At 49.3% G+C, this 24,948-nt stretch overlaps 1 long non-coding RNA gene across 1 annotated transcript in view; it reads right to left on the bottom strand.

The window, feature by feature from the left end:
• LOC106732317 (uncharacterized) overlaps positions 1 to 24,948 on the bottom strand; it is a 40,816-nt gene that overhangs the window by 2,964 nt on the left and 12,904 nt on the right. The window lies entirely within an intron of this gene.

Genomic DNA, 24,948 nt, shown 5'->3' with positions numbered 1-24,948 from the left:
AAGTTTTTCTTCATGCAGCACACAGTCAGCCTGTGGAACTCCTTGCCAGAAGATGTGGTGAAGGCTAGGACTTTAACAGGGTTCAAAAAAGAGCTAAATAGATTCTTGGAGATTAGGTCCATCAATGGCTATTAGCCAGGATGGGTAGGAATGGTGTCTCTAGCCTCAGTTTGTCTGGAAATGGATGACAGGAAAGGGATCATGTGAGGATTACCTGTTATGTTCCCTCCCTCTGGGGCACCTGGCATTGGCCACTGTGGGCAGACAGGATACTGGGTTGGATGGACCTTTGGTCTGACCCAGTATGGCCATTCTTACGTTCTTATGTACTGCTACACTGTGCAGATTAGAAAAAAATGGGATCACTCCTACGGAGTGACTCCTTAATGCCCAGTATGGTCTCCATAGTGGCCACCTGGATTTCTCTCAAGCCTCCTTATTTTCCACAATGGTAGAAGCCCTCAGAAATGTGTGAGGAACTGGACTGATGACTGGCAAGTATACACGGATCCTCTTTCTCTTTGAGCGCGCTATTGGTGACTGGTTACACGAATGCCCCCAGTCAGGAAAGAATGAATGGGCGCTGGAGGCCCAATCAGACCATGCCCTGTGACATCTGCTGTAGGTGTCAGGTTTCAAGAGAGGAGCAAAAACGGGGAGAGCCCAGCTCAGACGGTGGCCGGCTGGGCAGGAGAGCAGACCTTCACTGTGGAAGAGAAGGCTGGTGGGGCAGACTTCTACTGGGAAGGTAGGCCTGGTCTGGAGGATTACCTTGTTTGTCTACCAGTGACTGACTTAGCTCGCATGAGCCCAGAAGGGTAAAAGCATTTGTTTTCTTGGTACGCTGACACTCCAGGGAGGGGAGAACAGTCTGCTAAGGGGAGCCCGAATGGGATGGAAAAATGCGTTTCCTGGGTTCATCTTGGACGTTGGGTACTGCGAAAGGGTTGAGACCCTCATGTGACCTAGCTGGAGGGCTAAGTCACCCAGACCTGCAGGTGCCGGAGGCTGGGTGGATCACCTGAAGAAGGAAGGACACAATAGCAGAGTCCTTGCCATGCCATAAGAGATGCGGCCAGCCACACCATTACAGCAGAACTTGAGGCATGTGTAAAAAATTCATGATCTAAGACATATGGACAGACATATTAATCAATAACCTTATTAATGACCTGGATGAGGGGATGGATTGCACCCTCAGCAAGTTCACAGATGACACTAAGCTGGCAGAGAGGTAGATACGTTGGAGGGTAGGGATAGGGTGCAGAGTGATCTAGACAAACGAGGGGATTGGGCCAAAAGAAATCCAATGAGCTTCAACAAGGACAAGTGTAGAGTCCTGCACTTGGGACGGAAGAATCCGAAGCTCTGCTATAGGCTGGGGACTGACTGGCTAAGCAGCAGTTTGGCAGAAAAGGACCTGGGGGTTACAGTGGATGAGAAGCTGGATATGAGTCAACAGTGTGTCCTTGTAGCCAAGAAGGCTAACAGCATATTGGGGTGATTTAGGAGGAGCTTTTCCAGCAGGTCTAGAGAAGTGATTATTCCCCTTTACTTGGCACTGGTGAGGTCACATCTGGTGTTTTGTGTCCAATTCTGGGCCCCCCATTACAGAAAGTATGTGGACGCATTGGAGTGGGTCCAGCAGAGGCAACAAAAATGATGAGGGGGCTGGAGCGCATGATTTACAAGGAGAGGCTGAGGGATTTGGGCTTGTTTAGTCTGCAGAAGAGAAGAGTGAGGGGGGATTTGAGAGCAGCCTTCAACTTCCTGACGGGAGGTTCCAAAGAGGAAGGAGAGAGGCTGTTCTCAGTAGTGACAGAAGGCAGAACAAGGAGCAATGGGCTCAAGTTACAGTGGGGGAGGTCTAGGTTGGATATTAGGAAAAACTATTTCCCTAGCAGGGTGGTGAAGCACTGAGATGGGTTCCCTAGGGAGGTGGTAGAATCTCCATCCCTAGAGGTTTTTAAATCCTGGCTTGGCAAAGCCCTGGCTGGGATGATTGAGTTGGGGTTGCTCCTGCTTTGGGCAGGGAGCTGGACTCTATGACCTCCTGAGGTCTCCTCCAGCCCTAGGAGTCTACGGTTCTATTACAGGTGCTTTTCCCAACCAGTTGTCATGGGCCCCCTTCCTTAGGGTTTGGCTTTATTTAAAACGTAATTATGACCTTGCACGCCTGAAGCTACCTTCTCCACCAGCATGTACTAAGCACATATGATGCAATATCAACACCCTCCACCATCGTGTCCTCTCGAACACGTGTGGCCTAGATATGGGACACAGGTGGTGGTTGTCTGTCAAGCAACAATTTCATATAGCACATATTGTAGCTGAGGAATCAAATCAAGGTGACATGGCCTCTCTGATTGCTGCATCTTCAGCAAGGAAGGTGCTTGTGAGATTTTTTTGAGAGGAAGAAGGATGTGCGGCTGGCTGACTGGGACAGCCCGACCCTCGTATTTGCTACCAGGTTTATTTATTTAGTGTGTGCATAGTCGTCTAGCCAAGTAATGGCTCACCTCCTCTCCTCTGGGCCCAGCCATTTTGTGCTGCTCAGGCTGCTCTCAGCTGGCTGTGTAGAAGGGGAAATTGAGGCACCCCGCCTCTTGGCATTGGTGGCTAAAGGCCAAAACCTTCACAGTTTTAAAAGACATTGCTATCTGCATTCTGGGGGCACTACTACACCCAGAAATGTCTTCAGGCACCCGAGGAACAGAGTTTAATGACACTGGGTGGATGTGTAACCAAAGCCAAACAGAGATTTTGAGCACACTGCCTCTGCATTGGGCAGCATCCAACCCTCTAGCTGTTAACTCAGAGGTGTGCCCCCATATTATTTATGGAAATATGTTTTGAATATGAATATGCCTTACTCAAATATGCTTTATATAAAATGGGGCATGTAACCTGTCATTGAAAAGCTTGTAATCCTCTGAATGTGTATATTCTACTTGCGAGAATCTATCATTCCTGAGTTTGAAGTTATAAATATGAAGCATAAACCCAGTACTCATGACAATGATCTGTGAATAGCCTTGCTTTTCCTGTGAGCCTGGACTATGGCTGGTCTTGCCAACACATGTAGCCAGGTCACCTAATGCAGGAACTCATTTTGGATGCAATATTTGGATGCATTTTCCATGGGAGGGGAAAGGGTTGAAGCTGAACACAAAGGATTCCCACCTTGAGCAAAATCTATTGAGAGGCAGGGAACCAAACAATAAGTGAGTTGGCAGTTGGCAGACATCCCCTCTTACCACCAAGTTGACAGCTGGAAACAGGTAAGATTGACCAGGAGGAAGGATCATGCCCACGCTAGGAGGCTGCCTATTTTGTGAGAAAAGATGATCGGAACTACTGTTAGGGTAAGAAATTGCATGTAACAATTTTCTTAGACTAATAAGTGTGAATTGTTTTATTTAACTTAGTAACTTACTTTGATCTGTCTGCTATCACTTGCAATCACTTAAATATAAAAAGTAGGATTTAATAAAATCACTTTTGTTTATTAATAAACCCAATGTAAAAAATTGTAAGACAGTGTGGTGGGGTGCCCCAGGGGGTGGGTTTGTGGTATGATCAGCCTGTCTCAAGGGGATCAAGAGGATCTTTCTGACCACACCCGTTACACTAAGCACATATTATTCGATGTCATTGCCCTTCGCCATCCTGGCCTCTTGAGTGCCTGTGGCCCTGACGTGGGACACAGGTGGTGAATGTCTGTCCAGCAACAATTTCATATTGCATATTGTGTAGCTGAGGAATCAAATCAAGCTGGAGAGGCCTCTGATTGCTACATCTTCAGGAAAGCAGGTTGGATTGTTATCTGATCTCTTTTTGATTAATTGCTGAAAGGGCGGTTGTGAGCTTTTTTTGAGGGGTGGCGGGTTTGTGCTGCTGGCTGACTGGGTCAGCCCGACCCTCGTATTTGAAACCAGATGTATTTCTTTGGCGTGTGCATAGTGATCTATCCAAGCGACAGCTCACCTCCTCTCCCAGACATCTTATGCTGCTCAGGCTGATCCCAGCTACTGTCTAGAAGCATAACCAGCTCCTACACCAGGCCTGTACGCCTGGTGGGGGTGTGAAAGGTGCGAATACACCCCCACCCCCACATGGTCCTCCAAGTACGTGTGAGGCTGGGGCAGCGTGTTGCTCCATCCAGCTGAGGCTGATTTCTCCCTGCCTCCTCCCCCAAGAGCGATACTGGGTGTGGGGTTGGGTCACAGGAGTGGGGTAGCCACCAGCCCCTCCCACAGCTCACACCCCCCCACACAGAAATTCCAGAATACGGGGCTGTGCACCAACCTACCGGCTGCCCGCTGGTCATTCCCGCCAGCACCACTGGCTGCCTGCTGCCGCTCCTACCAGCCGTTCCCACCACCTGCTCCGCTGGCCACCTGCCGCTGCTCCCGCCAGCAGTCTTGCTGGCTGCAATGGGTCTGGCTCCAGGCCAAACCAGTGACTTCAGCTCTTAGTGATTTCAACTCTTTAGCTACTACCTAGGCTGGCAAAAGGTTCCAGCATGCACTGGACTAGTAAAAAGACTCCTGATAGAGTCTGCTTTAGGTCTATCCTTAAAACAAGGGGGAAAGAGGCAGGCTGAACCAGTCTTACAGCTCACACCTGGCAGGCATGAGGCAGGCTGGCTCAAGCTTCTTGCCCCCCCCAGCTCAGTTCACTCAACTCTGGAAGGGGGAGGCTTGATCATCTGAGACTTCTTACAATGATGGTGTCTCTCCTGCAAGTACTGGTGTCATATTTTACAGTTCCTACATTTAAGGGTAGCATGATTTGTGACCCCACAACAGCCCAAATTAGTTACAGTACATCAAATTCCATTCTAACAACCAATCCTCCATCAGCCTTGGCTGAATTGGATTTACATAACCACACCCCAGATTCCTTCCCCATGTCAGCATGAGCTGTACTTCCATATCAACAATTACTTATCTTGCAAGGCTAAACAATTTGAGTGAGCATACCCACCCCCAGGGATGCTGGCTGATTGCAAGCAGTAGTTCAGCCCCTGCTTACACCTGTAACGGCTGTGAAGCCATTGGGAGGAGATACCATGTAAAATTCACTTGTGCTGCTCAGAAGCCACACGGAGGAAATACCATGTAAAAGCATGTGCACAGGATGCATTTCACATGGATGTGGCAAGAAGAGGGGACTTAGTACCTTTGCGGACTGGCAAGAAGATATGGAACATGCCCGAGGCGGGCAGAGACCTAACACTTTGCTATCCAACTGTTGTTTGATGATGCTCATGGGTGACTTCAGGCCTTTTCTTTAGTTGGCGGCTCCCACAGAGGTAGCATCACACCTGGGCTGTGTCTACACTGGCATGAATTTCCGGAAATGCTTAAAACGGAATACTATTCCGTTTTCAGTTTTTCCGGAAAAGGAGCGTCTACATTGGCAGGCTGCTTTTCCGGAAAAGCCCTTTTTCCGGAAAAGCATCTGTGGCCAATGTAGATGCGCTTTTCCGGAAAAGACTATTGGGCTGTCTACACTGGCCCTTTTCCGGAACAGTGTTCTGGAATAAGGACTTATGCCCGAGCGGGAGCAGAATAGTTTTTCCGGAATAGCGGCTGATTTTGTACAGTAGAGCATTGTTGCTTTTCCGGAAATTCAAGGGCCAGTGTAGACAGCTCGCAGCTTATTCTGGAAAACCGGCTGATTTTCTGGGATAAGTGGCCCAGTGTAGACACAACCCTGGAGCCCTTACTGGAAATCTTGGCAGTGAGCCTAAGAACCGAATCGAGACGACAGTGTCCTGTCACGCCAAGAGATGCCACCTCCTGGGCATGGCCGTTTCCTGTTTGTGGCCCTCTCGGCCATTGCAGCCCCGGGGTGAGGGAAAAGAAAGCCGGGTGCTCACTAAAGACACTGAATGGAGGAAGACGCCAATGCGGTTTAGCAATTGTGCTCAAACAGTAGTTTCACGTCTCAGGAGCTCTCTGAGGGCTCGGTCACTCCTGCTGCCCAGAGAGTCCTAACATGCAAGGAACTGCCCTGCACCAGCAGCTAATGCCTGAGTCACCTTAACACCCATTTTAGCTCCACACAGCTCACTTGTCTCTTTGTGTCAGCCCAGACTTTCTCCTTTCCACTTCTGATGTCTCCCTTTGGCCGGCTGGCTTCCGCACGGCCTGCTGAGCACACATGACATTTCAGTTATGCCAGAGATGGGGCAGGCTTGGCTTTTATTAAGTGTTTGCTCCTTTCCTTGCTACCTCCTCCACCGCTATCGCCTGCTCTTACAGGAGTAGTCTGGAATAGCATCAGCACATTGTGAGCCCACGCCAAGAGCCTGCAGCCCTGATCATGGTAGGGTGGAGTGTTTAACAGAAGAGGTATCGGAACAAATGCACAATCTTCCTTTCAGTCTTTTCCTTATTAAAAATCCCCTTGTGCTCCATACCAGGCAGCATACACCACCCAAGTCATGAGGCCCTCTACATTGGCGCTCGTCATTATAGCAAAGGGTTTTTTTTATTTGCAGTACCCTAGTATCTAACTGTCCAGTGAAAATAGAGCCTTGTTGTGCTAGATACTATACAAGTCTACTGTATGAGACTGTCTTTGTGCTGAAGAGCTTAGAATCTAATTTCACAATGCTTCCTTTCTCCTGCCCTTCACTTATTGTTCCCCCTTTGTAAAAGGGGACTTGCTGAAGGACAAGAAGTCTGTGGCAGAGGCAAAAATGGAGCTCAGCTCTCCTGTATCCCAGTCCAGGGCCTTAACCATAAGACTGCCCTTCGTCGCCTGGGCTCAGATTCAGGTGGATGCCTAAGCATGCATCTAACTTGAAGCATATTGACAGGCACACTGGCTGTGTCTACACTGGGCCACTTATTCCGGAAAATCAGCCGCTTTTCCGGAATAAGCTGCGAGCTGTCTACACTGGCCCTTGAATTTCCGGAAAAGCAACGATGCTCTACTGTACAAAATCAGCCGCTATTCCGGAAAAACTATTCTGCTCCCGCTCGGGCATAAGTCCTTATTCCGGAACACTGTTCCGGAAAAGGGCCAGTGTAGACAGCCCAGTAGTCTTTTCCGGAAAAAAGCCCCGATCGCGAAAATGGCGATCAGGGATCTTTTCCGGAAAAGCACGTCTACATTGCCCACAGACGCTTTTCCGGAAAAAGGGCTTTTCCGGAAAAGCAGCCTGCCAATGTAGATACTCCTTTTCCGGAAAAATTGAAAACGGAATAGTATTCCGTTTTAAGCATTTCTGGAAATTCATGCCAGTGTAGACATAGCCACTGTGTATTTGCAGACAACACTGAGCACCCACCTGTTTGAGAATCAGGCCTCATAAGACGTCCAAAGGTAGGCATCCAAAAATGGAAGAACTGGCTCCTATTAAATTATCTTGGCTAGCTACATAGAGCTGGAAAGGGCGAAATTGCACAGCTGCACCCAGAGAAAGGTTCGGTGAAGATCCAAGGTTATGCCACCTTTACCCACTATTAAAACAGTAACTACCATGGGTCTATAAGCTACAGCGGAATTTCCTTTTTCATCCATGTTTCACAGCTAACTAACGTGCTGGGCAGGCTGCTTACGAGAAATCCGGGGGAAAGACTCAGCCATGCCGCAGCCCACGGAGACCGTTTCCTCTTGGTGGAATACGGTTGCAGAAAGCCGGCGTGTGTCCCTCCTTGACACAAGGGTTGAGGAACTAACCGTCCACTTGCCCCTGAACTGCACAGCTGTCAAAACAAAAGGGGACGTAGCTATAACAAGTGACAAAGCCCTGCTCTTGTTTGGATTCTTTTTATTATCATCCAAGTGGCGCTGCTATTCAAATCACATGGGTGCCACTCTACTGCATCCCATTTCCCCTCACAGGCAGTGAGAGAACATGCTGTTTCACGCGGAGCATTTATTGTCTAAAAACCTTAATGTGAAACATCCTCTTGTGGGAGAACACCAGGGGGAGGGACTTTGAACGTGGGTGTAGCACGGCCTGTGAACCAAAACCCAGCCGCGCCAGCCAGGTTTTGCCCTTTCAAGAGGTTCACGTGCATGTGACCGTAGAGGTAGAAACGACGTGGTGCGTTGGCCAGTCCGTTTGGTCAATAATTCCTCCTACACAGAAAGAGCTTGGGTCACCAAATTTGGTGGGCAGCTTCCCCTTCTCAAAACGTAAAGCACATTCAGGGTTTGGTTGGGCCAGGAGAGCCAGAAGCCCTGGGAAAGGGACCGTTTCCATAACATGCAAAGGGAGGGGCTGCTTTTGGAGGGATGTAATATGAAAGTGGCCCTGCGGGCAGCCGTACCACCAAGGGAGTGGCCAGCAGGGTTGGGGCTCCCCTATCTTGCCTGCCAGCTCACCATGTGAGTAGCCCCCGCCTCAAACCCTTCCCGCTTTTTCCCCCTGGATTTGATGCCCGGGGAGAGAATAAGCCCCTGGTGACTGGGCAGGGAAAGGGAAGAACAGGCCCTGGGCAGGCTGGGGGTAGCCTGGAGTGAGGAGAACATGCTCCCGGCCCGCAGCCTCCTGCACACACGCCACCCCCCAAGGCCCTGCCCTGAAGGACCCAGGCAATGCTGGGTAAGTCTGCTAATGAGTTACATGAAGCAGCTGGGACGGGCAACATGGTGGACACTGTCCTTGTGTTCCTACTTAATGACCTGTGAGTTCATCAAAGACCCTGCTCTCTTTCCAAACACAAGCACCTCAGTGAAGCTGAAGGAAGTTTTGGCGAGAGGAGAAGAGGAGGGTGGACCCCGGAGGCCTGTTCTTAGGAGAGTAACATTCCGTTCCGGTAGCTTCTGGTTGCTCTCAGCTCAGTCCTGCAAGCGGTTGACCTGGCTTCCATACAGCTTTTGGGAGCGCAGCATTTTGATCCTGGCCTCGGAGCACGTGGCAACGGGTGACTTATTCTTTCAGCCGCGGACGTGCGTAGTGTCAGGTGCTGAACTCCCACTGGCTTGTCTGTGCCCTCAATGTCACTGGCCCATTTGGTGTGGCCAGCCTGGGCTCAGCGCAAGACCAGAATCGTTGATTTTAAGCTACCCCCGTGCTCCTCCTATTCAGAGCACAAAGTTGGGTCTCTGACCATCTTGGCTAACAGCCATTGATAAACCTACCCTCATAAACCACTTCAGGATTGCTCTGATGTAAACCCAGCAGCCTATGACCCACCGGCCATTCCAACAGCTGACAATCATTGGGGTGCAGGGGTACCTTGACCACAGCCTTTAAACCCAAAAGGGCAGGATTAATCCCATTGTCACTCTCCGTTACACCTCTGTAATGTTTCCCCATTCATTTCTCCTTCTTTCTCCTTAACCCCACATTTGTTGGTTTCCTTCCCAGTTGAGTGGTAGCAAACTAAAATTTTCCCAATGGGGGGGAGAGGAAGCCCTGTGTAATTATCAACAGCAGAAAGATTTTTATTTGTATAGAGCAGAGGTGGGCAATCATTTTTGCTGGGGGAGCCACTCCAAGAATTTGGAAAATGGTCAAGGGTCACACTCTTCCATGATATTAATAGAGGAGGTGCGGAGTCTGGGATGGAGGTTGGGTGCAGGAGGGAGCTTGGGGTAAGGAAGGGAATTTGGGTGAAGGAGGCCATTGTCACCTGGGGCACTGGACTGGGGTCAGGGGGTTGGATTGTGACCTAGGGGAGCAGCTTACAGGGAACACTACTGCCTGCCCTGCCCCCACACAAGCTGCAGCCATGTGCTCTGGAGCTCCTTGTGCTTCATGGCTGCCAGTTATTGAAACAGGCAGCTCCCGTTGGCCAGTTTTTAAAGACCCTCCCTCCCCCCGCGACCGCATTTCTGAGCAGGGTGTGGTTGGGGCAAGGCAAGCAGGGAGCCTGCCTGGGGTTCCCTGCAGCATCCGTGGGGCAGACCTGGTGGCTTGGTGGTCGTATTTTGCACAGGCCTGGTATAGAGCATCAAGAGGTGTTGGAGGAACAATGGTTAAAATGATCTTTGAGTGTTGGAGGGGGAATGCACATTGAGAAGGGTGGGGGCTTCAACTATTGTCTGAGTTGGTACTTATCCAAATCCAGGAGCTTTTCTTTCCTTTCCATTCAAAATTCAATGACCTCCCCTACCCCACGAAATAATTTTTGCTCCCAAAAATTGGAGTTTAAGGGGATACTTTCAGACATGTCCCCAAGCAGGTTGTAAAGTCGTGTTGCTCTTTAAATTGCTATTGTAATGACTTGATACATTAATATTTGTGTTGCCATGTCTTCAGCTACAATAATCACTGAAACACAGAAAGCCTTCTGAAAGTCTTGAGCTCAATGCTCATTTACAATGTGAGACTCTTCAACTCTCTGGTGAGTGCAAAGTGGCCAATAAGTGAGTGTGTCCATCATGTGCATAACTGGACACATGCAGAATCGCATGTCTGCAAAGTGAGTTATGGGCAGAGACAACAGGTGATGAAGTTTCACTTCAGAAGAGTTATGGTGAGCACCATAAGAATGGTCATACTGGGTCAGACCAATGGTCCATTTAACCCAGTGTCCTGTCTCTGACAGTGGCCAATGCCAGAGGGAATGTACAGAACAGGGCAATTGAGCTGATCAATCCCAGCTCCTGACAGTCAGAGTTTTAAGGACACCCAGAGCACAAAGTTGGGTCTCTGACCATCTTGGCTAACAGCCATTGATAAACCTACCCTCATAAACTTCTTTAATTCTTCTTTTAATTCAGTTCCACTTTGGAGCTTCCCCTAGCAAGGAGTTCCACAGGTTGACTGTGCGCTATGTGAAAAAGCACTTCCTTCCGTGTGTATGAAACCTACTGCCTATTAATTTCATTGGATGACCCCTGGCTCTTGTATTTATGTGAAGGGATAAATCTCCCTGTTCGCTCTCTCGACACCACTCCTGCTTTTCTAGACTGCTATCATTTCCCCCCTTAGTCATCCCTCTCCTAAACAAAATGCTCCCGGTCTTTTAATCCTGGTACGGAAATTGTTGCACACCCCTGATCATTTTTGTTGCCCTTCTCTGCACCTTTTCCAGTTCTAAGATTAATACATCAAAGGAATTTGCGCTCTGTCATAAGCGCTCTGACCAGCTGCTTCTTGAGGCAGAGTTGCACCCTGGGAATGGAACACTGGCTGAGAGTCCTAAGCGAAGGGCATGCCTCTCTGTTCTGTGTGGGCCTCCTCAATGCCAACATTGGTGGCAAATAGTGTAAAATAAACAAGTTCAGTTGGGGAAACGCTCAGACCCCAGGTCGCGGATCACGCCTCTGGTGCAAAAACGGATCGGCAAGCCCCCAGAGATCAGCTTCCACTCTGCTACCAGGTGTCCCTGTGTTTCAACAGCGTTGTAATAGACATGCGCTTATGTCCCTAACTGTAACTCAGCAAAGCGGTTTTTGTCCACATTTCCTAATGATTATTTTTATAGAGAATCTATTATGACACCACTACCACAGCTCCATGGGAAGGGTTAAATGAAGTGAGGGTCCCCACCCCCTTTCTTATGAATAGCTTTCAGTTTCTGGCACTGTTGCCTGGGCCCACGGCTCAAGCACGAACAAAGGTGGAAATATTCCCTGCATGGCGGGCTGCTCTTTCCCGTAAACTGATCTCCCGCTGTGATCTGGTACTTATTTCAGGGTGTTTACAAGGGAACTGCCGGGGTACGCCCTAGCCTGGGGTAGCTACGGGGAGTGTCTGAACAAACTGAAAGCAAAACAAAGATCGAGGCAGACGGAGTTTGAGGAGCTGTGTTTTTGAAAAAGAGGTCTCCTGGCTGCGGTGGATGGAGGGTATAACAAGTCTCTGAGGGCTCGGGCGTGCTCTGTAAAGAGCGATAAAATGCAAGGAAAGGAGAAGTGGCCTAAATGAAACACTTTGGGGCCAGACTTTCAGTCAAAGCTCCAGTGAGACCCAAAATTCAATATCCTTGGATATGTGAGTTTCCTCTCCTGTGCTAGTTGAATGGGACCGTCTCTCAACGCCTAACCCAATGCACACTGAAGTCTAAGACAGCATGAGTCTTTCCATAGACCTCAAGGTGAGAACAGGATTAGGCTTTTACTGAGATGGATTCTTTGATTCCCCCCAAGTGCTTGTAGATCACTTTGACCCCATGAGGGAGCCATTAAGGAGGCAGAACCAGACCCAGCAAAGCTTCCAGCAGAACCAAAATCCTGGCAGAACAGTTTCAGGGCTGTGACCCCTTTGCAGCTCCTCGCACAGGGCCGTGCCGAGAGCAAGAGATAACGCAACTGGGCCTGTGCGCTGGTTATTCTTGACTGCTACAAGGACTATGAGGGGAGGGGCACGGTCACAGCCGAGTGTACACTAGAGCAGCCTTAAGGCTGCTGTGACTTGCTCTGGGACCAGGACAGGTCCCTGACCCAACCATGAATTTGGGAAGGCTTAAAGGTCCTTAAAATCACCTTTGCCCTGTCCTGTACCCTCCAGTCCTGTGCTAAGCAGAACTCAGGAGAATCAGAATTGGCAGAACTCTGTTTCTGCAAGGGGTTTGCTACTTCTCACCCCAGAACTGGCTGCATTTTAGAGGTGTGGTAGGCAAAACGCTGCACATTGATAATTCAGCAGAAGAAAATAGGAGCTGGAAATGCCATAGAAGCATATGTACAGCTTGTGATTGCATAAAACACACGGAGCCTTGTGATGGAAGAAGCAGCCAGAGCTCTTGGGGGCTTACGGCAAGGGGAGAGCAATGAAACTGTGTGGTTAGAGCCCAGGACTGGGTTCTGTGCCGGACTTTGCCACGGGTTTGCCGTGTGACCAAGAATGAGCCATTTAGCTCTCCGTGCTCTCCTCATCTCCCTAATGCTCTTACCGACCTGACTTTGTAAAAGGCAAGGGGATCAGGAGGCAAATCGTTTTTTGCATCAAGGCCAGGGATGTCCACTATTCCTTAGATCATTTTGCTTCTCCTAAGCTTTGAGTTCTCACCTCCAGGGAAAAGTCATTGCAATCTGTCTCCTTCCCCTTGCTCATTCTGAAGTTTCTTCGTTTCCCTCTCAGGTCCCGTTGTTTGGAAGGTAGATGCATCGTGCTAATAGAATTCAGAAAGATTGTTCATCCCCTCGTGTGGGCAAATGTCACCGGCTGTACTCTGAATGCAAATGGGATGCCGTTCACTTGACAATCTGTAATTTGCTCTAGCTGCAAATGCACAATTGGAAGCTCTCATGGTTTGGCTTGAAAAATGCCCTGCTTTGTAGTCAGGAGGCCAACCATGAGTGTTTTCAATTGTATCAAGGCGGCATTGTTGCAATTTACACCACTGGGATGGAACCAGGAACACCCATTTCAGGTGGCCACAATATGCCATGTATCCATCTCATCCTCCCTTCATTTGTCTAGGCTCTGTTAATGGTTGCACCTATCACACAATGCACAGCTCCCTGGACCACAAGCAGCAGAACTAGAGTACATTTGCCCCTGTTTGTCTCTTCCGTTTCTCCCCAGACCTGCTTCAAATGGTTCTGCCTTGCATGGGCACACAACAAATCTTTTATTAAAAATCCAACAGGTGGGGCTCAAAAACGAAAAGAAAAAAATATTTTGACAACAGAAACCATTATTTTATTTTAAATAAAAAAGTTGTGGTTTGGGGGCTTTAAATACAAACCCTGGAGACAAAAAAAGAAGAATTCCCAATGACTCTAACTATACACGAGGGCTGTGTCTAGACTGGCAAGTTTTTCCGGAAAATCATCTGCTTTTGCGGAAAAACTTGCCAGCTGTCTACACTAGCTGCTTGAATTTCCGCAATAGCACTGACGATCTCATGTAAGATTGTCAGTGCTTTTGCGTAAACACTGTGCTGTTCCCGTTCAGGCAAAAGTCTTTTTCCGAAAAACTTTTGCGCAAAAGGGCCAGTGTAGACAGCAGAGATTTGTTTTCTGCAAAAAAGCCCTGATGGCGAAAATGTCGATCGGGGATTTTTTGCAGAAAAGCGCGTCTAGATTGGCCATGGACGCTTTTCTGCAACAAGTGCTTTTGCGGAAAAGCGTCCTGCCAATCTAGACGCGCTTTTCCGAAAATGCTTTTAACGGAAAACTTTTCCGTTAAAAACATTTCCGGAAAATCATGCCAGTGTAGACACAGCCCAGCTGGAAACAGAAACGACCTTTTCCAAGACCCAACAGATGGTCCTGACTCAGCACTGCGTGTCCACATGTGGGGAAGGGTTCCGCTCTGGAACTCTGGGGCCCAGCCTCTTTTCTAGTCCCATTACACAAAACTCTGCCCCAGGTTTCTCGCCTGTTCTTCCCAGAGGCTGCTCCCTGATTCGATGCCTGGTCCTGCTGACTGTTCAGCCCACATTAAAGTGTTAACAGCTGCCTGCAAGCCAGGCTCAGAGAAACTAGGAAATTGGTATTTTTATCATTTTCTTTGCAAAATATCTGAGTTATAGGGAACATCTCTTCCTGGAGCAACTTTCCCAGACTTTTATTGTTGTTTTTTCTTTTATCTCCATGAATTCTTTATGACATAGTTTGAACTCCTGACTTCCATGTTTGATGTAATTACGGGGAGCAGTCTCACCATAACTGCCCATACAGGAAAGTAATAATCATGCCTAGTTATGACAGCTTAATGGTACATACTCAGGAAATGTACAATACGGGCATTTGCTACCTCCACAAAGCTTTAATGACTGACTCTTTCCTCCAGCCAGTTAGTATGATGGGGGCTAATTTGGGTACGACAAATCAGGAAAGGGATCTTGGAGTTATCGTGGACAGTTCTCTGAAAACTTCCACGCAGAGTGCAGCGGCGATCAAAAAGGCAAATAGGATGCTAGGAATTATTAGGAAAGGGATAGAAAATAAGACCCAGAATATCTGACTGCCCCTGTATACAACTATGGTACGCCCACATCTTGAATACTGTGTACAGATGTGGTCTCCTCACCTCAAAAAAGATATTTTGGCTTTGGAAAGGGTTCAGAAAAGGGCAACAAAAATAATTAGGGGTTTGGAACGGGTCCCATATGAGGAGAGGTTAAAGCGATTGAGACTTTTCAGTTTAGAAAAGAGGAGACTGAGGGGGGATATGATAGAGGTCTATAAAATCATGAGTGGTGTGGAGAGGGCTGATAAAGAAAAGTTATTTATTAGTTCCCATAATAGAAGAACTAGAGGACACCAAACGAAATTAATGGGTAGCAGGTTTAAAACTAATAAAAGAAAGTTCTTCTTCACACAGCGTGTAGTCAACCTGTGGAACTCCTTGCCAGAGGAGGCTGTGAAGGCTAGGACTATAATAGAGTTTAAAGAGAAGCCAGGGGATAAAATGGTGTCCTTTGCCTCTGTTTGTCAGAGGCTGGAGAGGGATGGCAGGAGACAAATCGCTTGATCATTGTCTTCGGTCCACCCTCTCTGGGGCACCTGGTGCTGGCCACTGTCGGCAGACAGGCTACTGGGCTAGATGGACCTTTGGTCTGACCCAGTACGGCCGTTCTTATGTTCTTATGTAGTATCTCAGTTGGCTCCATCAGGAGACCCATGTGCTTTTACATCCGCAAGGTCTGAGCGTTAGTCCCTGTAGACGACCCATCTTTGAGCATCATAACAGATGCAGACACACAGCCTCAGCAAAGCATGAAAGTGTAAATCAATGCCAAGTCAGCCCCCTCTAGCTGCCTGGAATCTCTTGCAGTTTGGTTGAATTCAGCACAGCAGAACTGAATTGGATTTAAAATTTCAGTTGATCCACGGACTGGGATTGCCTTTCACTCTTTCTGGCCTCCGGCCCTGCCATTTCTGCAAGTGCATACTGCAACTACCGTTCGGTGGCTGTTCCAGCATTACGTTGTCTGAACAACCAGCTTTTCAGTGCAGTGACAAGACTCTGGAACAAAAATGGTTTCAGAGCAAATAAAACGGAACACAAAACAAACTGTGCTTCAATTTGCAAGGGGTTTTCAACTCCCCCCACGTCCCCTCCCACATTGTATTAAACAGCGTCTTCAAAATTCTAAATGCCGTCATTTGAAATGTTGGGTTTTGGAAAAGCCAAAATGACAGATTTAGACTTGGTAGGGAGAGGAAGGGTCACCTCCACAGAAAAAAAATTGGCACGTTCAAAACCTCTTCACAACACGGTTTTGAATCTAAATCCGTGTTTTTCAGTGAAGAAACGTTGAATCCCAAACATGTTGTCCAGTTCTCGGCTGTGCTCCTGACGTTGTTTTTCTTTCTCAAAGACAGAAGGGTCTGTGAGTGGCAGAGGCATGAGTGAGGGGGAGCGACTGAAAGACCTTCTGAATTTACTCCAGACAGTACGTTAGAGGCCTCAGATAAACCAAACCTACCCTAGCCTTGGCGGGAATAATGCTAAGGCCTGGGCCCTCCAGTGACATAGTTATAGGCCTCTATCATTTGAGGCAGGGGGATCCCCTAGCTGGCAGCAGTAGTAGGTACCGTCACTAGGGCGTGACAGCATGCATGCATATACACATGGATAGCAGATACACTACACCATGGTCAGCAACCCATCGATTGCTGTGTGCAGGCTGCTCTTCCCCCTCCTACCCCCAACAGCCGGCGTGATACCTAAAACGCCAGTCTGTCACACTCTGGGGACTTTGTTCCCCTGCTGCCTTCCTGCGCATGGGGGAGAGAGAGAGGGTGAGGGTCCAGGACTGCGCCGGCTCCGGCTGCTCGGACGGTGCGCACTGCTGTGGGGAGCAGAGGAGCAAGCCGTGTGCTGCCCCAGCGGTTGAGGCTGGCACAGTCCGGTACTCCCACTCCCCCCGCACAGGAAGGCACGACGGACCAGCATTTCAGGTACCGCGCCACTGTTTGGGGGAGGGAGGAGCAGCCCGCGCACTTCCTGGGCCTTGGCATGCAGCTATAGGATCCCCAGTTACCAGTCCCTGTCTCCTCCCACCACCCAGATCCCCACAGGTACCCTGCCCCGGCACCCATTGGCACCCTGCCCCAGCACTCTATCCCCTGCCCCAGCACCCACAAGTACCCTGTCCCCTGCCTGAACTCCCATTGCACCCTGCCCCAGCACCCTGTCCCCTGCTCCCACCAGCACAGTTGGGGCCACATTAGTGAGGTTTGAGGGGTTTGGCGGGGTTGTGTTTTTGTATCTCACTTGTGTGGCTCCGACTGACTTTTCTGTGGGTTAGTGGCCTCTGACTCTAAACAGGTTCCCCACTCCTCTCATAAATAAAGACAACGCTGAAATCTTTTGTGTTTGACATAATATTTTATTTAAAAATGAAACCTGGCCAACAAGCCCCCAATTGGGGCCAAGCCCCCATCTGGCCACAACTTCATAACACTCCTGTACTCCGCACCCAAACTCCAAATCTGAGCCTATCATCCACTGGAACCTCCTGTCTTGAGCCTCTTACATTCCCAAACTCCTGCACCCCCACATCCTCAGTCTTCTGCCACAACACTCCTGCACAATTCACACACTGCAAATCTGTGTCCTGAGCCCATCATACTCCCAACCTCACCCACCCCAACCCAGACTCCTGCACCCTCACAGCCACAAGCCTGTGGCTTGCTCAGCACCCAATCCTACACCTGAGCCCAACACTCCCCAGCCTGGAGCCCCCTCCCTGAGCCAGCGTCCCTTCTCCACATCCTCGTGCATCCAAATTCCCTCCCAGAGCTTGCACCTCTCAGCCTTTCCCACACCCAAATCCCTCATTCCCACCCCAGAGCCACACCTCCTGTCTCAACCCAGTGAGGGTACGACTAGACTGCAGAAGTTTTTCCAGCAAACATGCTCTTTTGGCAGCCCCTGTATTCCTCGTTCTAAGAAGGAGTTTTTCCGACATTTGGCCCACTCTAGACTGGCCAAATGTTGGAAAAATTTCTTCCAACAGAAGGATCGAAAAAAAGCAGCAGTGTAGCCATACCCTGAGAGTGTATAAAGGCAGGGATAGCAAGTGATGGAGAGAAGGGGAACAGAGAGGGCGGGGCCTCAAGGAAGGGGTAGATCTTAGCTTGTCCTGACATTTGAAAAGTGATCTCGGGTGTAAAAAGGTTGCAGACCACAGCGCTACAACATTACAGGTTCTCAGGGCTTATCTAGACTATGGGGAACAGTCAAAAGAATATATGCAAATTCCTCAGGAGCTTTCGAAAGTGAAAGTAGTCTAGACGCGGCTTTTTTGGCGACCCTCCCCCTTTTGTTGAAAAGCCGCGGTTTACGTGTGATCAGAAGATATGCAAATTCCCGAGGAATTTGCATATCCTCCTTCGACTGTTCCCCGTAGTCTAGATAAGCCCTCACACTTCCACTAGAACAGCGATGGGCAGGGCTCATCGAGCTGCGGTGAGCCCCAGTTGCGCTGACCGGCGTTCTGCGCATGCGCAGATTGCCCGAACCCGGCTCTTCTCGCCATGGGCGAGTAGATTACATAGATTGTCGACCCTGGCGATGGGTAACCAAGGCTAGTGAGCTGGCCTTTGGCTCAGTGGGCCGCAGTGGTAGGCAACGTGCGGCCCGTGGCCCCCTGGGATTCTACCTGCAGTCCACACACACCCTGCCTGCCCCCTCCTCCATGCGCCTCTTGCATACTGGGACACCGGAGCCCCATACTTCCTTCTCCTCTCTCTTGCCCCCAGCACTTTCAGAACCCCAGGGGGCCGCAGGTTGCCCACCACTGCACTAGAATCTGGCACAAACGCCTTTCTCTTTTTGGGGCTGATTGCACATAAAACCTCTCCCTAATCTTTTTATTAAGTCACCTTCTAATGGCTGGGACCGTGACTCCCACTTGCCCCGCCAAGTGGAATGAGCTAGCCTGAAGCAAAGCCCCAACCTTGCTTGGAAACATGCTCCCTCATTGCTATTGGGGGTGGGGATCTTTCCATGACGACCCTCCAGACCATCCATTTGATTCTTCAAGTTAAATGGTTTTTACCCCAGCCTCAAAGTGACCTTCGGCGGTAACTGCTGGTCTCCTGTCTAGCAGAGAACAGTTTTGGAGTAAGTGCAAGAGCCTCCTAATTAGACTTTGAAACGTTAAAGGGATTGCTTCATTTCCCCAGGTACCCACGTGGCTGGAATACATTTTCTACTGCTCTTTTGTCCAAACTCTGGAAGGGTGACAGAGTTAATAATTAAAACAGGAGAGCGCTTGAGATGTGGAAGGAAAACGAGAAATGCAAACAACCACAACCCTTCCCTTTTCCCCTCCCCAGAGTTTACTCTGCTCCAGATTGTCTCTCGTGAAGCTTCTTCACAGCAAGAGAAAACCTCCCAGGATCTTTCATTTCCAGTCAGAATTGTGCTTTGTTATTTCTGTTGCAATAGGACCTAGGAGCCCCATTGTGGACCAGACCCCCGTTGTGCTTGGTGCCATATAACGAAAAACATGTAGGCCCCTAAATCCAAGTCCTCATCCCTGAATATGGGAGATAGGTTGACTAGAGCATCTTAGTGACTTAGGCAAAGGCTGGACGGTAGGGGGGCAACTGCTCTTCCCGGGGCCCAGCCATTCAAAGGGGCCTGCGGCTCCCCGCCACCGCCGCTGCTGTGGGGCCCTTTATATTGCCATGGGATCCCTGTGGCTCTGAGGGTGGGGGTGGGGTATGGCACTGAAGGCTGTCCTGCCCCAACCCCGCCCTTTCCGCCCAAAGCCCTGCCCCTTCCAGAAGCATGGAGCTCCCCCCTTCCTCCCCGTGCCATGGCCCATGGAGGCTGCCGGCTCCTCTGGCTCACAAGCCCTATTGCAAGTCAGTTTGATTTGTGCTCCTAAATCGTTCAGGTGCTTTGGGAAACCTCACCCTCTTGGCCTAAGTCGGCATGTGAGAGCCTAGCATCAGGCTGGTTATCAACACCCATCTGCTGATTTTTTTCCCCTGCTGAGGCTGGATTGGCCCCCTGGTCCCTGCTGTCTTTCACTGGCATTGTGGGTGTCCAGGTCCCCTGAAAATCAGCCCCTGAGTGAGAGGCTCAGAGTCACAGGGCCAACCAGTGGTGCGGACAGGCATTTGGACTCCCCCGTCTGTGAATTGTGGCCCCCCAGAATTCATTCCTAAATGAGTCATCTCGTGGCTCCCGGCAATATGCACGTCCATCCATAACAATCATGAGTGCGGGCAGATGCTGCTGGGTGGGATGGCAGGGGGCACGTAGAATGAAACTTCCCCCCCCCACACACACACACACAGATGCACTGAAACAGAGCTTCACGCTGGCTGCTGAGCCGTTCCAGCTCTACATCGCGGTCAGTCACTCACTGGGTTCCTTAATGATTTTTACCTCACAGAAACTCTCCTTTGTCCAGCCCATCTAGCCGTGGCCTCCCCACCGCCCTTTCACATGTCTGAGCAAAATCAGGGGCCCGGCTGGCAAGACACACTTGGGAGTAAATGCAGCATCAGCCATGACACGTCATTAAAAAAAGTTATAAAAATGATACATTTTTAAAAATGTTTCCTTCCTTTAGAATAATGTTAATTGCCTTCATTTTTGAACTTCCTTCCCTGGAACATTTCATAATTGAATTCTTTAATCACGGAGCCCTAGTCTATGCAAAGGCTGTGTCTAGACTATGGGGTTTTTCTAGGATATTACCCAGGAAAAACTTCACTGCATCCGGGGAACGCGTCTGCTCTTCCTCTTTTTTTTTTTTTTTTTTTGCAGAAGAGCAGGCGCACTCTTTCGGAAGCCCTGTCTTCCTGTCTTCCTCCTTGCACGAGGAAGCAGGGCTCTTCCGAAAGAGGAGGTTTTTCTGAAATTTGGCCCAGTGTAGATGGGCCAAATTTCAGAAAAGCCTCTTCTGACAAAACTATCGGAAAAAGATACACAAATTGCGAAGTGCAATTTGCAAACCTTTTTCTGATAAAACCCCATAGTCTAGATAGCCTAAGGCTTGATTTCAAAATAACCCTTCTTAGGTCAAATTAATAAGTGGAGCATCCACACTCTTCTTATTTTGAAATCCATACTCCTGCTTTCCTCGAGGAATGACATCAATTTTGAAATAGCTATTTCAAAATAGCAGTAGTGTGGATGCTCCGATGCCACTATTTTGAAATAGCTACTCTCCAGAGTAAGTCAAACTAATTACTCCCCAGTGTTTCAAGGTAGTGCATCCATATTAACAGAGCCTGCCTTGGACTAATTTCGAGGCTTCCCCATAGTGAGGACGTGCTATTTCGATTTTGTTATTTCGCAAGTTTTTAAATCAATTTTAGTTATTTTGAAATAGTTCCCTAGTGTAGACATACCCTGACTGTCCCTAATGAGCACAAAAGGAGATTTCCAATGCAGTCTTCCAAGGTATACACAGGAGACTGGTTGGCTGGGAGACAGACCCTTTCTCCCTTGGGTCACAAGTTTCACTCCAGCCCTTGACTAGTTAGTATCAGAGAACAAAGTGGTTAACTTAGGGTTAACTTAGAGTCTAACACCGCGTGAGATTGCCACGGTTTTGATTCTGGAAAGCCCATGCGTAGGTGTGTGTTTAACATCAGCCCTCTTCAGGACAGCACTTCAGTGAGTGAATAAGCGTTGTCCTGAACAGGGATGGTTTCTTGATCCAGGATGCTAGTCGGATGAGAATTGTGTTCTCCCACCACACCTGCAGTGGGCGGGGTGAGGCAGGGAACAGCAGTTGCATAGGCGGGGGTCTCCGTTGGGTTGATTGCCAACACCAAGAAGAAAATCAGGAGGTGGGTCGCAAAACTCCAGAGGATTTGAACAGTGCTAAATGTCAGCCTTCTATTTCTTCTCCTCCTTCTGTCGCAGCCTCTCTGGGTCATGTTATCAGAAGGGTTCTCTGCAGCCCAGAGAACTAGAAAATTCCTTTCCCTTTCATTGAAACTTTCAATTCTTCGGTGACTACCTGATTCCAGGGCTTTAAGGAAAACACCAAAGCAATCAAATATCAACAGCCAGCAACATAGGACTGCTGGGAGCCTGCGGACGTTCTTGGTAGCATCTAGCACAAGGTGTCCAGCACGAGGATGTGGCTGAATCCACTCTCAGGGGGCTCTGCAGGAAGCAAAGATGCTTCTTCTCACATTAGTATGGAGAGGCTCCGTAGGGAGCACCATTCCTGAGTCCGGGAGCCCCCTTGCTGTCCAGTCTTGCCCCCCTGCAGGGAGCAGAAAAGTAGCCAGCGGGGAAAGCTTAGTGGTACCCGGAGTTCTTCCCACGCAGGAGTGCAAGAAGTCACTTGCAAATGGGGCAAAGAAAGTCCCTCCCCTGCAAAGGAAGAGAAAAGAAGGAAAACCTTGAACTGACGAACTACCGTCCTTTGCAAGATGCAAATGCAGCTCGGGCACAGGGAGCTCCAGCTGCTCTGCTGAGTCTCTGCTAATGAGCAGGTGGATCGTGACAGCCAGCCAAGTCAAGTCAATAATGCGGAATGTATTGGCAGGCGCTTTCCTCTCTCGCGCCGCTGCGTCAGGGTCCCCGAGCAGCCTGGGGAATTGCAGCGCGGCTGGTGCTGCTGGGGGCCCGCTGCTCCTCTTGTACTGATCCTCTGTGCCCTCAAGAAGGTGGGAGAGGAGGAAGGGGTGTGAGCATAAATGCTGCTGGGATCCAGATGTGGGCCAGACCCCCTAGTGCTGAGCTGAACGACCCCCCTGTCCCAGAGCACTAAGTCTCACCCCCTCCTTTGCGACCAGCCACTCACACAGGTCTCGGTGGCCCGGCTCCATCTCTGCCAGACCCACGGATGTAGCTAGGTGCCAGGACTCTGCTCCCCAGAAACGTAACATTTCCAGATCCTCGCGGCTTCCTCCTGCTGTCTGGCAGTTTTACAGCCTGTCCTCTTGACCTGACTGGCCGCCCTTTCTTTTCCATTTCTTCGCACGCTTTCTTTTTCTTAGCAGGGTCCCGTCGCCTTCCATCCTCGCTCTTTATTTGAAGAGCTAAGGCGCTTCATTGCTTACCGCTGTGCTGCTGCTTCAGCTGATTCCACACGGCAGCCCCCTTGCAAGCCCAGCCCCCGGAATGAACTGCGGGACTGAACGTGTTGATTCCTGTGTCATTCCTCGGCCCGGGGTCTCTCTCTGATGCTGGCTAAGTCTCCTGCAAATCGCCAGTTCAGCAAGCCTACTAACATGGCCTGCAGAGCCTGGGGCTAACCCAGACCTGATTACAAGGTGAGCCCCACCTCAGAGGAATCAGGCAATTCAACTTCTCCAGGAGGTAGGGAGCTGCAGGGCGGGTGAGGCAGGACCCTAAGAGCTGTCACACTGGGTCAGACCAAGGTCTATCATGTCCAACTCTTGTCTCCAACCATGGCCATTACCAGAGCTTGTGGGGCAGTGTACAGAAGAGGACAATTGTGGAGTGATCCACTCCTGTCTTCCACTCCCAGCTTCTGGCAGTCAAACGTTTAGGGTCACCCTGAGCACGGGGGTTGCATTCTGACCATCTTGGCTGGTTCCTCCAGGAACCTGTCAGACTCTGGTTTGAACTCAGTTCTATTTTTCGGCCCTCTCATTATGACAATGGGTTCCACAGACGAGTCGCACATCGTGTGAAAAACGTACTTGCTTGTGTTAACCCTGCTGCCCATTGTTTTCATAGGGTGATCCTTGACTTTTGAATTGTGTGGAGGGGTAAATATCATGTCTCTGTTCCCTTTTTTTCCCACACCATTCATTATTTGATTGGCCTCTTATCATATCCCCACTTGGCTGTCTCTTTTCTAAGCTGAAAAGCCCTAATCTCTTGAGTCTCTCCTCTTCTGAGCCATTCTATAGCCTTGATCATCTGTGTGGCCCTTCCCCGAAACCCTTCCCCCTCCTCTGTATCCTTTGTGAGCTGAGGCAGCCAGGACTGCATTCATTTTCAAGGTGTGGGCACACCAGTCATGTATATACTGGCACCATGTCTTCTGTCTTATCTTCTCTCTTTTCTAAGTAGCTTCTAATGTACCATTGGCCTTTTTGACAGTTACTGTACGTTGAGTGGAAGTTTTCAGAGAGCGATCCACAGGGACTACAAGATCCTTTTGGTGTAGAAACAGCTGATTTAGATCCCTGTTTTGTATGCAGAGTTGGGAATAAGTTTGCCAGTGTGCGTTACTTTGCACTTATTAGCACTGAATGTCATCTGCCATTTTGTCCCCCAGGTGTGAGAGAGCCCATTGTAACTCTTGGCAGTATGTGTGACACTGGGCAAGTCATTTAGACTCTCCCTGCCTTGGTTCTCATCTGAGCTATGCGGACAACAGCACTGCCCTGCTTCAGAGGATGAAGCATTGAAGACTGTGAAGTGCTCCAGATGCTAGAGTAGTAGGGGTCTTATTCATACCTACGGTCATTGATCATAGGGGTCCTGGTTCATTTGTCATACCCACAAGACAACTAGAGAAATACAGGATTCGTTTCCATTGTCCAATTAACTCTCATCGACCTAACATGGTCCCCTTTTCTTAATCTAAGAATATTGGCCATGTAGAGTGGGCTCACCCAAAAGCATGCACTCGCCCAAAGGAAAACCAGGCTAAGTCAACAAGCCTGTTGTTCCCTGATACAGGCTGCCAACAATCTACTCTAATGAAAAGCTGCAGTCACGAACTCTGTGAAATAACCAGGCAAAACTCCTTGGGCAAAACACCTCCACTGAAGTAAAATGTTACAGCAGGGATAGTCGGAGCCCTTTGTCAGATCAATGGTAATTGGTAGACAACTTATTAGGAGATCTCCAATATTGGAGATTGTTCCCTAGGGGTGTAACATAGCAACGTGCTCCAAAAGCACGGTATGTGTGCAATATCGTAAAGTGCAGGGCAGATTTCGCTAATTAAGGCTGTTCATTTAAACTTAGCGCATGTGGCCCAGAGAACACCATCCAATGAATGCTGAGCCCTTTGCTTGGGGCACATATAAAACAGGTGTTCTGGAGAGGAACCCTGCAGGCTTTTTACCTACAGTTGACATAATAAAACTTGGCCCTTCCAAGGCAATCTTAATGCTATTTCTGTACAATTTGCAGTAGAAAACAAACAGTGAATACATGCA

Source organism: Pelodiscus sinensis, chromosome 11 (assembly GCF_049634645.1).
Source record: "Pelodiscus sinensis isolate JC-2024 chromosome 11, ASM4963464v1, whole genome shotgun sequence".
NCBI lineage: Eukaryota > Metazoa > Chordata > Testudines > Trionychidae > Pelodiscus > Pelodiscus sinensis.
The sequence above is the reverse complement of the archived record's forward strand: the minus strand, read 5'-3'. Positions and strand labels throughout refer to the sequence as shown.